This window comes from Apus apus, chromosome 1 (assembly GCF_020740795.1).
Source record: "Apus apus isolate bApuApu2 chromosome 1, bApuApu2.pri.cur, whole genome shotgun sequence".
NCBI classification, from domain to species: domain Eukaryota; kingdom Metazoa; phylum Chordata; class Aves; order Apodiformes; family Apodidae; genus Apus; species Apus apus.
Window position 1 is genome coordinate 5455448 of NC_067282.1, and position 16060 is coordinate 5471507.

A 16060-nucleotide genomic window follows, 5' to 3' on the forward strand; every position below is an offset into this window, starting at 1 on the left:
GTGGTACTGAATTAGTAGGATCCTAAAATAAAATTATAAACAGTCATAAACTACAAGTCACCTTGTTTGCCTTCATGCAAAGGGTTGCCCTCTTTAACTTTGAAGCTGGTTAGTTTTTACGTGCTTGCTTGTAATCGGAGGAAGTGTGTGTTGTGAATGTAGGGCAATGTAGAGCATGAACACTGTAGCATGTTTTAAAAATACATTTGCTGTTGCAAATGCAAGTATTAATGTGAGAAGTTCTTTACAGCTGTGTGACATTACTCAGAAGTACTCACCAGGGTAGTGAAGCTGCATGAAGGCTGAGGCTAATCTGACAAAAACTACCTGAAATTTTGAGATGTCATGACAGAATAAGATTTTGATCTATAAAAGTGGATGTATGTGAAGCCTGTTGACTAAAAAGTCCATGTAAGTGAGTATGCACACACCCTCTCACACACCCAGCCCAGGAGAGAATACTATTAATTTCCTAGCTGGTGTTTTATCACTTTGGCAGCAGCAAAGCACAACTTCAGGCCTTTTCATCACTGGAATTGAAGGCAAGATACTGGCAGCAATCATCAGCTGAATAAAGATCTCCAAGCAGAAGTCCACATACAGAATAGATTATTTGGCATCAGATTAGGCTCCTGAATATAGTAAACTCCAAAGGAATATATTTTTCATCTTTTCAAAAGGCAAGGAAATAGTTTGTGATAACGCATTGGAGGCAAAGTGAAAAGCAAACCATTGTTATATGAAAAGAAATTTTCAAGGGCAGGTAGCTGAAGTATTTCTATTTTTTTGTCTGTCATTGCATTCTTCCACCACTGAATGCTCCTAAATACTGTGACTATTATCAGAGGTTATGTACTCACATCAAAGGAAATAATATCTGACTAGGAAACAACACTTAAGGCATTTACTTAAACACTTTAGCTGTGGCAATAGTTTCCATCACATTCATGTCTGTGTTATCCATTGCTACAGCATCTGAAAATCCCATGTAAATTTTTTTGGTGGCTGGTTTTAGCCAGGATGAAGCCAATTTTCCTTTTACTGATTTTTTTTTTTTTTTTTTTTTTTTTTCTTTCAGAAAGCTTTCTTTTAAATAGGAACAGTCTGTTCTAACTAAGGCTGATAAAAGAGGAATATTTTTGTAACTGCTGGGTCTTCAAGGTCACATCTTTACTCTGCCAGCTCAGACACTACAAGGAGATCTATGACCCCCTGTAGGAGGCTGAGTTAGACAGACAGAAAAACTGGCCAGAGATATTCCATTCCATATATCTACGTAAGCTCAGAGGAAGGTTAGAGATCACAGAAGACAACTTCCTTCCTGCTTCTTCTTCCCTTCTCTTCCATCCATGGCCGGCATCCAGGGAGGACTCTGTCCATCCATCACCGTCGACCCTTAGGCTCGAGCTCTCCTGACCCTCATCACTCTGCGTTTTCTCCGGCAGCTCCGGGACTTTTCAGGACTGTTCCCAGCTCAGGAGATGCTGTGGGAGTTGCTGGAGGTAGGAGGGTGGCAAGAGGGATTTGCACATTCCTGAACACATTATGTATATAATTGTACATATTTTATCATTAGTGTTTAATTAAAGCTGTGTAGTTTAGTTTTCAATCCAGCCAAGTCTCTCTCTTTTTCTTTCTCTCCTTCCCTACCTGGGTGGGAGGGGGAGGGGATCAAGAGCATTGTTGTTGAACCCGAGTCAAACTGTGACAGTGGCAAAAGACCCTTTTAAGATAGAGACACATTATTATACTTATTTTACAAATGCAGAATTGAAGCAGAGGAAGATTAAGATCGTTGTCTAAGAGGACAGAAAAGGGATGTAGTGAAGTGAGGAATTTAAATAAAGGTGTCAAATGAAGGTCAATTAGTCAGTCTCTGAATTAGCTGCCACACTGTTACCCAGCTCAGTTTTTTCCTCCTATTGATTCTTCAAGCTGTCTAATAAGCTATAAGCTGTCTTATATCTCTGATCAGATGGCATGTTCTGTGGTGTTTGCACTGATGCTGAAAAGTGGAATTTCCATTGAGAGACTAAGGAAAACAAGAAAAAAAATATACAGACTGACTAAAGTAAAACTCAACAGCCTGATTTCTGAAAGCACTTGACTTTGGGAAAAGAACTTTTGTTAAATAACATTTTTTGACTTTTACTTAAAGTTCTGCTTGTATCAACAGTATCAACTCGCATCAACACAACTTTGTGTGAGGTTCTGCCTGAGTCTTTTCCTCCCCTGAACATGCCATATACCTATACTGCTAAGAAAAGGAAATCTAGAATAGTCCAGTTAGTTTCTTTATTTTTGCCAGGCTTGGTTTTTAGGTTGTTTGGCCCTTTTGCTTCCATATTCCAGACAGACCAGCCAGTGAAGGTGTGCCTGAGCATCTCTGAGAACCAGCTGAATGGGACCTGTGGTATTTCATGCAGGACCAGCCCTTTTGTAATATAGCTCACTGAAGCAGTTGATAAAATAGATCTATTCTTGTATGACAAAGGTATCATTGGAATGTCTCATAAAACAAGACCTTCTATTATGTAAAAATCCTCTAGACTACTCACAGGTTTTCCTTTCCCAAGGATGAAAGCAGGAAAATTCTATAAAGATCCTGGGTAATATTTCACCAATGAAATATCAAAATGGTGATAATATTTGTATACTGATGTGTTGATTTCCAGAAGTCTGACACTCCAAGAATCTTCTCCCCAAACACTACTATATTACTTCTTGATTTCTCCTCTAATTTTTTCATTCCTTTCTGCCACCAAGCATTCTTCATTTCCTTCTATTTTTCTTACTTCACCTCTGGCTTCCACTTAAAAATTCACCAATGACAGCATGAAACAATGAGTTAAATTTGCCCTATATAATCTGCTTTAACAGATTTAACTAAGGTGCTAACAAAGCTTTAAATTAATAACAGAAATGCTTTACTATTTACAGAAGAGTTTTGACCACTCCCATATATTTAACAGCTTGCCTGGGCAAATCCAAAATCCTGCATGTGGGAGAGCTTGATGCTCCCCCCTCCCAAATGTTATTGGTTGGGAGTTGACTGTATAACTTCTGCAGCAAAGTCTTGGGGCAAGGGCCAGCACTATGCCCTGGTAGCAAAGATAAGCAGCAGTATCCTGGGCTTTAAGAGCAGGAGCAGATCAAGAAGATCCAGAGAAGGAATTATCCTTCAATAATCAGTACTTACAACATCACATGTGAACACTGCATCCACTGTTTGGCAGGAAAGACACTGACAAATTAGGGTGAGTTAACTCAAGGACTGAGATTGTGGAGCCTGGAGGACTCTGTGTGGAGATGCCATAGGAGGTCAGCTTGTTCAGCCTGGAGAAGAGATAGCTTTGGGGCACCTAACAGCAACACCCCAGCACCTACATGGAGGCCATCAAGAAGACAAGACAAGCTCTTCATAGCATTGCAGTGCAGAGCCATGAGGATTAAAATATTAGGCAGGCTGCCTAGAGAGGCTGTGAGACCTCCACCCCAAGAGGTTTTCCAAACCTGCCTGCACAATGCTGTAAGTAACCTGGTCCAAATTCAGTGTTTATTTTGTTTTGAGCAGGATGTTGAAACAGAAATTTCCCAAGGTCCATTCCAAACACAGTAACTCTGTGATCTTACAGGTAGAGATATTTTTCACTCACCTTTCACTAAGTGCTTAAAAAATCTATTGTACTATAACATTTAGTATCAACATTTATAAATACTTGTTGGTATCTTTAAACAGAAATATGTCAAATTGTTATAGAAAAAACAGCATATTGAAATTAATCACTGATTCCTTGGGTAAGATTCACAAAAACAATTCCTTCTTGTGGTAACTTAAATTACTGTTAAGTTTAGAAAGTGTAAGGAGATAGAGCTAACTTTCTACTTGGGTTTTATGATTTTTTAAATTAAATTATTGTGTTCCAATCTTCAAGGATTATGAAAATCAGAGAAAAATCACTCATTTTGGACCTTTCTGTATCTCTTCTTGCAGAAATAACCAGGCTACAAAATCAAGAGTGGCAAACTAACTGCAAAGTTATTCATGAAGAAGAGATTTCAAGGGACTTTGATATATTTGTAGTTAGAGATTTCTAACATAAAGGATCCCTTTTGCAAGGCAATATATGCTAAAAGCCCAGAAGGAAGGTTTATTTTGCATTGCAAAGCAACTCTGACCAACGTACTTCAGTTCTTCTTGAGTCTTAGAAGCCTGCATTCTTCAATGTATTTGATGTAGATTCTTGGGAGAAAATTATAATCTGTGTTGAGGGGAAATCTCACAGAATCACACAGAATCTTAAGGGTTGGAAAGGACCTTGAAAGATCACCCAGTCCAACCACCCTGCCAGAGCAGGATCACCCAGAGAACATCACACAGGAATGTGTCCAGGCAGGTTTTGAATGTCTCCAGAGAAGGAGACTCCCCAACATCTCTGGGCAGCCTGTTCCAGGGCTCTGTCACTCTCACAGTAAAGAAGTTTTTCTGATGTTTATGTGGAACCTCCTATGTTCCAGTTTGCATCCACTGCCCCTTGTCCTATCACAGGACATCACTGAAAAAAGCCTGGCTCCGTCCTCCTGACACTCGTCCTTAATGTATTTATAAACATTAACAAGGTTGTCCCTCAGTCTCCTCTTCTCCAAGCTAGAGGCCCAGCTTCCTCAGCCTTTCCTCATAAGGGAGATGTTCCACTCCCTTAATCATCTTTGTGGTTCTGCACTGGAGTCTCTCAAGCAGTTCCCTGTCCTTCTTGAACTGAGGGGCCCAGAACTGGACACAATATTTCAGATGCAGCCTCACCAAGGCAGAATAGAGGGGGAGGAGAACCTCTCTTGACCTACTAACCACACCCTTTCTAATACACCCCAGGATGCTGTTGGCCATTTTGGCTATAATGTCACATTGATGGCTCATGGTCACCCTCCTGTCCACCAGGACCCCCAGGTCTCTTTCTCCTGTACTGCTCTCCAGCACGTCAGCCCCCAACCTGTACTGGTCCATGGGGTTGTTCTTTCCCAGATGCAAGACTCTACACTTGCCCTTGTTGGATTTCATCAAGTTTCTCCCCACACAGCTCTCCAGCCTGTCCAGGTCCCGCTGAATGGCAGCACAGCCTTCTGGTGTGTCAGCCACTCCTCCCAGTTTAGTATCATCAGCAAACTTGCTGAGGGCACACTCTGTTCCCTCATCCAGGTCACTGATGAAAATATTGAATAGTACTGGTCTCAGTACTGACCCCTGAGGGTCTTTACTAAAATCAAGATAAACCACATCTACTGCCCTGCTATCATCTATCCACCTAGTTACTTCCTCATAAAAGGCTGTAAGATTGGTCAAACATGACTTCCCCTTGGTAAAACCATGTTGACTCTCATCTGCTTTAGATGTCTCCTGAGGTCTGAAATGAGTTGGATATGTTTTATCTTTCTTTATTTCATGCTGAGTAAAATTTTTACATATTTCTGACTAACTACAAATGCTTTCAGTGTATGTATTCCACGTTGCCACATGAGGTAATTGTTAGAGGTATGACTGTTCTGCACAGACTGACTTCTTTTTTGTGGTAATCTAACATAATCCTCTATTTGCACCTCTGCCACTCACAGCAACACAACTCCTATGAGTTAGTTAAAATGCCTTTAATTCAGCATGCCTGCAAATCCACCATAATACAAGATATTCTATTTTAAAAGAGATGAAATTAAATTACTAAATACACATTATGATATTTGCCATGCACCTTTACCCTATTTTAACAATGCTAATGGTGTGCATGTTCCTGTTTCCTACTATCAAAGAGCTTTTTTATTATAAATATAATTTACCATTAAAATAGCAGAGGAAAAAAACTTGTTTATGCAAAATCTTCTTGTGATAGGAATACAAACAATGTTTTTATAAACATACAGTTTTAATAATTTCTGCAGTTTTTCCCAAGCATAGATTTTGCTCTCATTTCACTCCATCAAAAACTGATGCATTTTGGAATGAAAGATAAAGACTTGAACTTCCAGAGGTCTGATATCCTGAGGAAACAGTTCAAACATGTACAGTAACATGTCCCTGCAAGTTTTCACATTCCTGCTTTGCTACAGGTCAGCTTGATGCACTAATCTCTGTTGATTCTATGGAAGTGTCCTTCAGCATATTTGAATAAAATAAAGGTTTTCAGAATGAGGAAGAATATTCCAACAAAAATTATATTTGATAAGGTAATTACTCAAAAGCAAAAAGGGGACGCAAGGAAAACAAACAAACAAACAAAAAACAACAACAAAAAAACACCTTACAACAGAAAAATATAGATGCTTGCTATATTGATTTTCAAGATTTGTTTTATGACAGTGGACACATCACTTTCATCAGATTCAAAGACTGTTTTAGAAGTTGGAAGGAATTTGATGACTTTGGTTAAAATAGAATGTTTTTGCAGTCATGCATGTTTCTTGTCTACTGTAACATCTTAGAGGCAAAAATGTAATTTCATCTCCCTGTTTTCCTATATAGAAGAATATTTTCCTCTCACAGGCCAGGTTTCCCAAATTGAAGTACTCTGTATTAGAAAATGTTTTTAAGCAGTACTCACAAACCAACAGTACTTTTACCATAACTAAATTGCATTATTTCTTAAAATATGTTTTTGTTGCATCATCTTATCCTTTGTAATTATAAAATGCAGTGGATAGAGAGTTTGTTTTGAGACCAGCTCCTAGTGTAGAAACTTTTGGTTGATAAGGGTTTTGGAGAGGTTTTGTGGTAGTTTTTTTTTTTTTTATTTTTATTTCTGGTGGGATTTATTTGTCTGTGTGTTTTTGAAATATTAGGGAAGTTTCTCAAAATATTACAGCCTGCAAGAGTCAGCTCTTCAGTTTCACACAGGTAATGGCAGTAGGCACCAGCCAAGCAAGAATCCAATTTGTAAAAGCCTTCACTTTATCATGCCATCCTAGAAGGAGGCTCTATGTAGTAACTACATGAGTCATTCACAATAAATGACCCCTAGGGAAAAGTGATTAATCATATTTGTAGTTGTTAGCTTAACAAGGCGAAGCACATTTCAGTGGAAGAAGATTCCTTCACTGATATATATTTAGAGGCTTGAAGTCAGTGGCCAAAATAGATGGGAATAAAATCTAAAGGTATGCAATTTATTTCAAGAAACTTCTTTGTTAAATGGAGGCTGTGGAAACTTCTTTTTAAAGCCCAATCCAGTGAGCACTGGAAAAGTATGATCTCTTCTGGAACATTCATGGTCTGGTCATATGGTTGATATATGCAACAAGTGCAGGATAATGCTAAACAGATGGCACACAAAACACTTTATTTTTTGCTCTACTTCCCAAAGGAGAAAACAATTGACACATAAGATACACCATGACATATTGTCACAGTCTGCTCTGCATTTAGCTGTAACAATTCATGATACCGTTCTCTTGAAATGCAGTCAACCTGTGCTATCACTTCAGAGAGAACTGGATTTCCACTTGGTATTTCTTGATATTTTATATATCGTTCATATATAGAGAAAGTGGTTGACAGAAAAGACTATTGGTTTTGTTTCTAATCTAGCATGAGTACAATGAGTAAATCAGTAATATTCATGGGTGATAATATTTCAAGATAATTCAAGTATTACAGAAAATGGGTTTCCTGTCCTGGTGAGTTGTATTCCTGCCAAAGTTTCCATGAGCTTCCAAGAGAAACCAAATGCTAACTTACCCTTCCCAGGGCTAGGGAGCAGCATTTCAGATGCTTGATTCTATTAGATAGTATACTGAATATTAGCCAATTATCATACAGATTTTTAAAAATACCCCATCAGCATTTTTAATAACGCAATTGTTACCGTAGTCTCTTTAACAAATCCACAGTTTAGACAGTTTTATCTAAAAAAGCAAGTATCATGATCATCCCAGTCTCTGTTTCCTTACAACCAAACATTTCTATCTGTACAGTTTGTTTCCTGAAGTCCTGTAAACTGAGATATTGAGATACTGTATTTCACTATAGTTTATTGAATACCTCCATCTAATTCCCACCTTACTGGAACTTAATGCATTTGTTATTTACAGCTTATGTTTGTCTTACTGCATTATGATTTTAATATTGTTATTTTTAATGCTTTCATCATTCAACAGCAATATGAGATACATCAAAGTCTTCAATTACCAGTCGGTAATTGTTACTCACTACAGGGCTGCATTTTACCTCTGATAAAAATTCTAGATTAAATTTTCTTCCAGTAAGATGCTTTAAGCTGTTAGTTTGACTAAGGAGTGCTGCAAATGACCAAGAAAGAGATTTTTGTTGTTTTAATTCTAGTCATAGATCCCTTATCTGTAAGTAGGCAGCTTTCCTATTTTCATTGTAGTCTATTTGAAGTGTTACAAATACACAGGAAGCGAACTTACGGGATTTTGTTTTTCTTTGCATTAAAGAAATTCTAAATGCACAGTGAGGTTATTCATTACATTTCTTAACTTTGTAGTCTCAGTGTAAGGGACAAATTAGTTTTCAATGAAGACACTAGTAAGAAGATTTCAAAATACTACTTACTTGATCTTAGTCACAATATTTATTATCTCTCTGAGTTATTTGGCATTTTTTTCTCCAATTAAAAATGGAGATAGAATGGATAGCTTTTTCCAAACTTTTGTCTGGTTTTTCTACTTAGACTAGGAGGTCTTTGTGAATAGGAGCTCATTATTACATCTATGTATTTTAGGCCTCCTATCTCCACTGGGACCCTTACAGATTGTCTTGATATAAATACATGGCATTAATAATAGAAAACCAGAGAGAAAATGCATCTTCACTTAAAATGCAGCATGTGACAGTGAAATCAATGAAGTTTTATCATTATCTGGCTAGTGTCTGTAGAAATTCTTGATTAAGGCAGCTAATATAGATGGTAGTCTTGGATGCCTCTCATGCCATCAAAGCAAAGTTAGCATAACTAAGGAATAAATTTTAATAATTTTACAAACAATACATATCAAAAGTAATTTGAAATAGGATTAAGACATGGCTGAAGAACTTAAAACCAGCCATTTAAACATCAAATTCAAACTTCTTGCCCCTGTTTTCAAGGTCCTGCATAACTTATTCAGAGCTTGTTATTTAATCATTATTAAAGAGAAGACTGAGAGTTGACCTTATCATGTCATTGAAGCAAGTAAATGATCACTATTTTGGGGAAGTTCTGCTTGGCAAATGCCTAGCAAAACAATGCTTGAAAGTTGAAGTCAGAAAATCAAAATATGAGGTAAAATAGTAAAATTAAGGGGAGTAAGAGACATAAAATACTTACTATTTAGCCAAGATGCCTTGAGACAGAAGCTTCACTATTCTGTTTTTTCTACAAGAAAAAAACAAGGCAAGTGCTGCACCCAGCTTCATAAAAATTTGAAAGGACAATGCAGGTAACCATAAACTGGTCAGCCTCTCCCTAGTCCATGAAAAACCATGGAGGGGAGTCCTCCTGGAAAAGACTTCAATGTACGCGAAGGAGCAAGTGATGAGGAGTAGTCAGCATAGATTTGCCAAGGATAACTCACAGATGAGCCAACTCATTGCCTTCTATGAAAAAATGGCTGGATCTCTGGTTGGTGAGAGGGCAGTGAGTGTTATTCACATATTCTTTAGATAGGTTTTTGGCCCTGTCTCCCTCCCTCCAAGCTTGCAAACCTCTTTCTGAGCAACCTGGTTCAAATTCAGGGTTGGCCATGCTTTCAAGAGGAGATTTGACTAGAAACCTCCTGAGCTCCCTTTCAGTCTGAGCTATCCTGTGATACTCAGAAGGATCTTGCTACACAAAAAGACTAAGATATAGCATGGGCTGAATCACCCTTCTCCAATGTCTGCAAAGACAATCACTACAGTTGTAACTTAACAGAGCTCAGCGTAGTGCCTAAATTTAGTTGGCATGTACCCAGGCAGATGGAGTTAGTGTGGTTACCATTCTGTGGAGTCCCTAAGAATGTTTTAGAGTACCTTTCCTCCAGGTACTAGTAAATTTTGTATAATTTGTGAGGGTGGAGGCAGAGTGTGATAGCTGCTCATTCTGGACTTTGTAATTATAACTCCCTTTGTCCATGGCTACCGCTGAACCAGGATTTCTGGGCTACTTTAAAGCACTGATGATACTTATAGATCTATGCTAGTTCAAATCTCATAGTGTGGAGAATGACCATGAGTGAAAACCTCAAAAAAATCTAGTGAAACAAACAAATTCTCTTTCCTACATTTATTTCCATATTAGAAGTGTAACACTACATGTTCAACAATTTTAAGCACAGATAAAATGTAACTGGGTATTACTGGGATTATATTTCTCACATATTGTTTCTCTTATAGGCAGACATGAAAGAAGTTATGGAGAGAACATCAGGGAAAAAAAACCACAAATCTTAAAATGTCTTGTGGGTCTACCATTTCAGTTCAGTTTTGTTCTTTCATAACACAGGACAATTGTACAGATTAGGATTTATTGTCACAAACGCTGTATGAGCAGCACCACAATTACCGTGTTACACGAGCATCACAAGGCTTATTGGTGCCTTAGGCAAGAATTCTTCATGCTGTGTCATTGTGCTTTATCATAAAATATAATCATTAACTGTGTATGAATAATGGTAATTTGCAGTGGTAACAAAAAGATCTAGATTATTTTATGTTTTATTTAAAACCTTTTTGTGTGGAAACCAACCTCTTGCTGGACATCTAAAGTCATAATTAATCATATTAAATGGTTTGGTTTTCAGTTTGTAGCAGTTCCTAATCTGATGCTTGTTTTAAAAATCCTTCCCCAATGTATTAGAGGCATAAGTCATGGAAAGTCCTGGTCTCACAACTGAAAGTGAAGCAGCATGAAAGTCAGCAATAGCTGGACTAGGACTCAGGAGTTCTGAGCAATTTCTTCTAGGCTCTGTCCTAGTAATCTCAGGCAAGTGTTTGTTCCCACTGATCCTCCACTCTGGAGAATGAATTACCTAATGAGCTATTTGGACCCAAAATTCAAGTAGGATTTCTGTAATAAAATATTATATTCTCCTGAATTACAGTCAACAACCTGTTAAGGTGGAAAAAAGAAAAACACACAACCAACCAAACAACCCTCCCCCCCTCAAAGATCGCTTAAAGCAACAAACATTTCCAAATACTAAGAACTGCAAAGATTCATGTCTTATCTTGGCAATTCAAATCTAGTAATCAACTTCAGGACAGATTAGACAGGGTATATAATGAGCTGTGAATACAGAACTGCAGCTTGGTTTTAGATGTTCTTTGTATTGTCTTCCCAGTATAAGTATTAAAATCCCATCTCAAATTAAATATATACATAGCAAACAGTAGGGTTTACTTAGATGTTTCATAGAATTTCCCTAGACTATATTCTAGAGTCCTCAGTCTCCCAGTAAAAAGTTTAAAACCTTAAGTGTTTTCTTGTTATGCATGTATTTTCTAATATTTTAACCTGAAATGTTATCAGTGATGTACAAAAACTGTAACTTTACTCTTTTCAGCATACATATAGTGAATTGCTATTAAATTATATTTAAAATTGCTTTGCAGAGGTTAAACCATCCAAAGAAAACACAATCATTAAACCTTTACATAAAATGAGCAAATAAATATAATTCTTAAAATTCAATCTATTTTGAGAGACAGTGCAAGCTTGTCTAACATGAACTTAAAATGCATAAAGGAAGATGTACAAAGCTGATAACATTGAAATAGAAACTAAAAGAAACCAGAAGTGTATGAATATACAAACATGATTAAAAACGGCTAATCACTCACTGTGTTCTGTTTATGAGCAGTTCTAATAGAGCAAGGTATACAGAATCATCCTATTTACCTGAGGCACCAGTGAGGAGGGAAAAACAACTCCAGTGAGCAATTCATATCAAAGGTGGAATAAATTGTCCTCTGGAGATACTTCCCTAACCCCACTAGATAAGAAAAGAGCTTACTCCTCACTTAGGATTTCTGTGTCAGCTGAGATGAATCAAGGTTTAACTTATCACATGGAATAGCCTTTTTCTAGTTCAAGAATTGAAATAAGCAGAGCAAGCATAAAGCAACTCTACAAATGCTAACAGGATAAAAGCTGAAATTGTTACCTAGTTGCACAAAAAAATATTGGCAGGAGCACTACAATATTGTTTAACAGTATTATACCATTAAAGCTACTTGGGTACTGCTGTAACAAAAATGTGAGACACATCAAGGGCTAGAAGCTGGACGTGAGCCTTTATCTAAGACCATAATTACGTATACATCTTCACTAGCAAAAATGCAATGGATCAAGGGCCATTCTCCCCTGGAGAGGGCAAGTCCCACAGCCCACTTCTCCATGCAGCTGAACTCTTTTCTTTAGTAAAACAAAATGATTTCTACCATGCTCCAGCTGAGAACAGCCTGTGCTTTGTGATATTCTTCAGACCATGGTGGACATATGTTGTGAGAGCAATGCACAGCAATGGATATGCCACTTCCCAGGCCCTTTCTAGCTTATTAATACAGGTGGATCACAAAGTCCAGTTTGTGCTTGTGTAGAGGTTGTAGAATTAGGTTAATGCACTGCCACAGATTTCTCTAAATTGTGATGCATAAAATCAAGGCTAAACAAGATATCTGTGGCATCTAGTTTTGGACACCTCTCTAATCAGGTCCTAAGTACTGGTCAACTAGTTAGCAAGCTGTAAGCCTTACTATACTTATATAAATACCACTTTTTCTAAGAAAGGTTTTTATTCAGCTTTGGCAACATTTTCTTTTCTTTCCTAAAGTCTTTTGTAAGCTGTTTTTCAGGGGAATAGCATCCTCATCGAAAGGTACCACAGCTGCTCTGGGAGCCAGTACCTGCCTATAAAGTGGAGGTGAGCACAGTGCAGGCTGGAGAGGCAGAAACCAAGCCAATAACACTACATTATTCACTGCTTGATTTGATTTCTGGTCAGTGGCATGATTTCCTCAAAATGAACTGTGACATTTCCTACAGCTGCCTCCTCAGCATATAAAATAGGATTCTTCTAACCTGGGACTGCCACATGGGAAAATATTTGCCAGCTCTGGCTCTGCACACAATATAGGAAAAGAAAAATATTCAATTCAACTGTGTGGTATAGTTCAATCATAACAACTCTCTTTCATGAAGACAGAAAGAAAAATCTGTTTAAAAATGCATGGTGAGGACCCATTCTTTTTATCATTCAGTAATTTCAAAGAAACTTAATCCCTTTTCCATATGAGTGTAAGATTGAAATCTTATTTTGTACAGATGTTGAACTTAATAGAAAAAAGGTTTAAAAAAGCATCTTCCTGATGGCATTTCATATATGTGTTTTAATAGAACCACCTGTGTTACCTTCCTTTTCACTTCAGTTTATTTTTTAACATGCATATAATTTTATTCCTTTGATTTGGTTGATTGACTTCATCAATTATTTCACTAGTAAAAGAGCTCTAAAAAGATGAATTAAAACAATAGGAATTTCAAATAAAAATGCTCTCTAACTGAGGCAATTTCATGGAAGTAGTTTTATGGATATTGTATAGCATGTTGCACCTGTTTTTTCTCTGATATTCATTTGCCATAGAATACATTTTTCACAGCAGAGTCACATCATGCTTCTGTATGCAGACACTTTGTCAGTAATTCATAAGCAAGCTGGTATGATAGTTTCTTCTTATATAGGACATTAAACTGTTTTGAACTTAGATACCTCAAGTTATAGGTGCAAACACAGAATAAAATAGCTACTTTTTTAGCCTGGTATAGCAACATACAATATTGTACCTTAAGCTGAAGAAACAACTTGGTGAATACTTGTGCAGTTTCTCATTTGTATTGTTAATTGTTTAATCTGTTAGGCTTTTACAAGTTGTTTTTGTGGAACAATAATATACTGATTTGGAGGTCTATATTTTACTGTCCCTTACAACATACAACAAAACACAGTAAGAATATTATAGTGATAAATGGCTAAAACTCTCAGTTCCAACTCCAGCAGAAAATTTCTATTTGAGATAATAGGAATAATTTCAGTATAATGAATAAATGTGTTGACACTCAGCAAAATTTTTGACAACTTTTAAACAGAATGACCCACTGAGATGAACAGAAAGCCTTCCTTTGACTTGCATGGAAAGCAATCTGGTCCCGAAAAGCACCCTGCCACCTCAGAAACATCTCTAAAACCCATCAGATTTAGAATTCTGAGTATGTACCATAACACTGACACCACATAGATTTCTACCAGTACAGACTATGAGTTTTAGGAATGACAGATGAACTGCACCACTGAGAGAAGTTATGCAGCCTCGTTTCCAGCATGTTCAGATATATATTGAATTGACCTAAACCCAAGGTATGTTGCTAAAGAAGGTAAAGGCTAAAATATTTTCCTCTAGTGTGGACACCCATTTGCAAGGGCAAAAACTTGCTTTTGAGATCATAATTGAATGCTATGCTGGTATTACATTGAATTGAATTACTGCTTTAATTAAATTGAATGTCATGATGATATTAAAAGAACAATCCAAGAAAGCAAGCATTCCAACATTCAAATATTAAAATATAATAACTTAAAACAAAATGACTTACCAATCTGTCAGTAGTATTTTAATGCCATTTTTTTAACAGTGATTGGAACCTGTGGAAAGAGAAAACAAAGAGATTTTTTTACTCAGCTGCTTTATACAGCAAGGTAGGAGTCAGAGGAGGGTGCTAGTGAATCAGATATCTCAGGTCACTTGAGCCATCTCCAGCACATCACTGCATCTTCCTGAGTCCCCTGTGATGACACACTAGTGTCTTTATGATACAACATGAAATCAAATGTTTAACTCTCCTCTGAACTGTGATATATTTGGTCATTATTAAATTCTGGCTGTAAAATAAGTGTTTATAGCAACAGAGTTAGACAATCCTGGCTCACAAGATATATACAAACTTACTGGGCCTCATCTCTCATTCCTATCTCTATAGACATCATCCAGTTCTCCACAAAGCTGTTGAAAGGCTGATAATTATCTTAATTGGAAAATAAATTATTATAATAATAACAAAAATAAGATTCTAAGAAACTGGTGGACATTATTGCACTAGTAATGAACAGATATCCCAGAAAGAATTAAGCTTCTTTCTCCATTTTCTCTAGAAGATCTTCTATTAAAAACGAGATCAGCTTAACCAAAATTGATGTTAGACAAGAAATCACAGATAAACTCAAAATGGCTTTTAGGATGCTCTGAAATATTTAAATTAACTAAAACAAAATTAATGAAGCCAGTGAAGATTCTAAATGTTATCAAACTAAAATGTCAATTATTTGTAAATGCAACAGTCAAATAAGCTTCTTGAAACCCATTATTTCAGAGTATAAAGGCTGCTATATGATAAGATTAAATGTTCTATACACAGGGGGTTAAGCAACTGTCACTAAAAACATTATTATACTTTAAACACTGACAACAGTAAAAAATGGCACCCCACACAATATAACCTCAGCTCTGTTTTCCTCTAATACCACTCCCTGCATCAGGCCTGGACCTCTTGTAGAGTGACTTAATACCTTATCCAAAGAAATCCCATTCAGTCTCCTTCACAAGCAGATAATGACAGGAAATACCCCTATCAGCATTAGTCATTCACAAACACTGGTAAGTACTATGGGATTTTGTTCCAGCATCATTTTATGCTTCTGTGGTTCAAAACTGTAATGAATTAGACTGCACTTCTAATAGAAGACTCTATGGGATAAGAATGTCAAAAAAATATCTATTTAAACTGTTATGTTTTCAAGCTCTTTACAAATTCTTTCCTTCAAACAAGCTGATCACATCATAAAAACAGAGAGATAAACAGAAAAAAAATCATGTAAATTATGTTATTTCTGACTACATACCAACTTAAGAGCTAAACTTTGATAAATTATTACTAGTGATGGCTTATTCTGATCAGAATCAGAGGCAGCAAATTTTAGGATAATACCAGTCTGACGAGGTTTTTGTGTTGCTGTTTGTTTTATTCCTACTGTCCTTCATGTC

General features: G+C 36.8%; 1 long non-coding RNA gene across 1 annotated transcript in view; it reads right to left on the reverse strand.

Annotated features, from left to right (window-relative positions):
- LOC127385571 (uncharacterized) overlaps nt 1–14648 on the reverse strand; it is a 309188-nt gene extending 294540 nt beyond the window's left edge. Inside the window, exon 1 of the long non-coding RNA XR_007889704.1 lies at nt 14616–14648. This is a non-coding gene — a long non-coding RNA (uncharacterized LOC127385571). The remainder of the gene's footprint in view (nt 1–14615) is intronic.
- Nucleotides 14649–16060: the final 1412 nt, after the last annotated feature.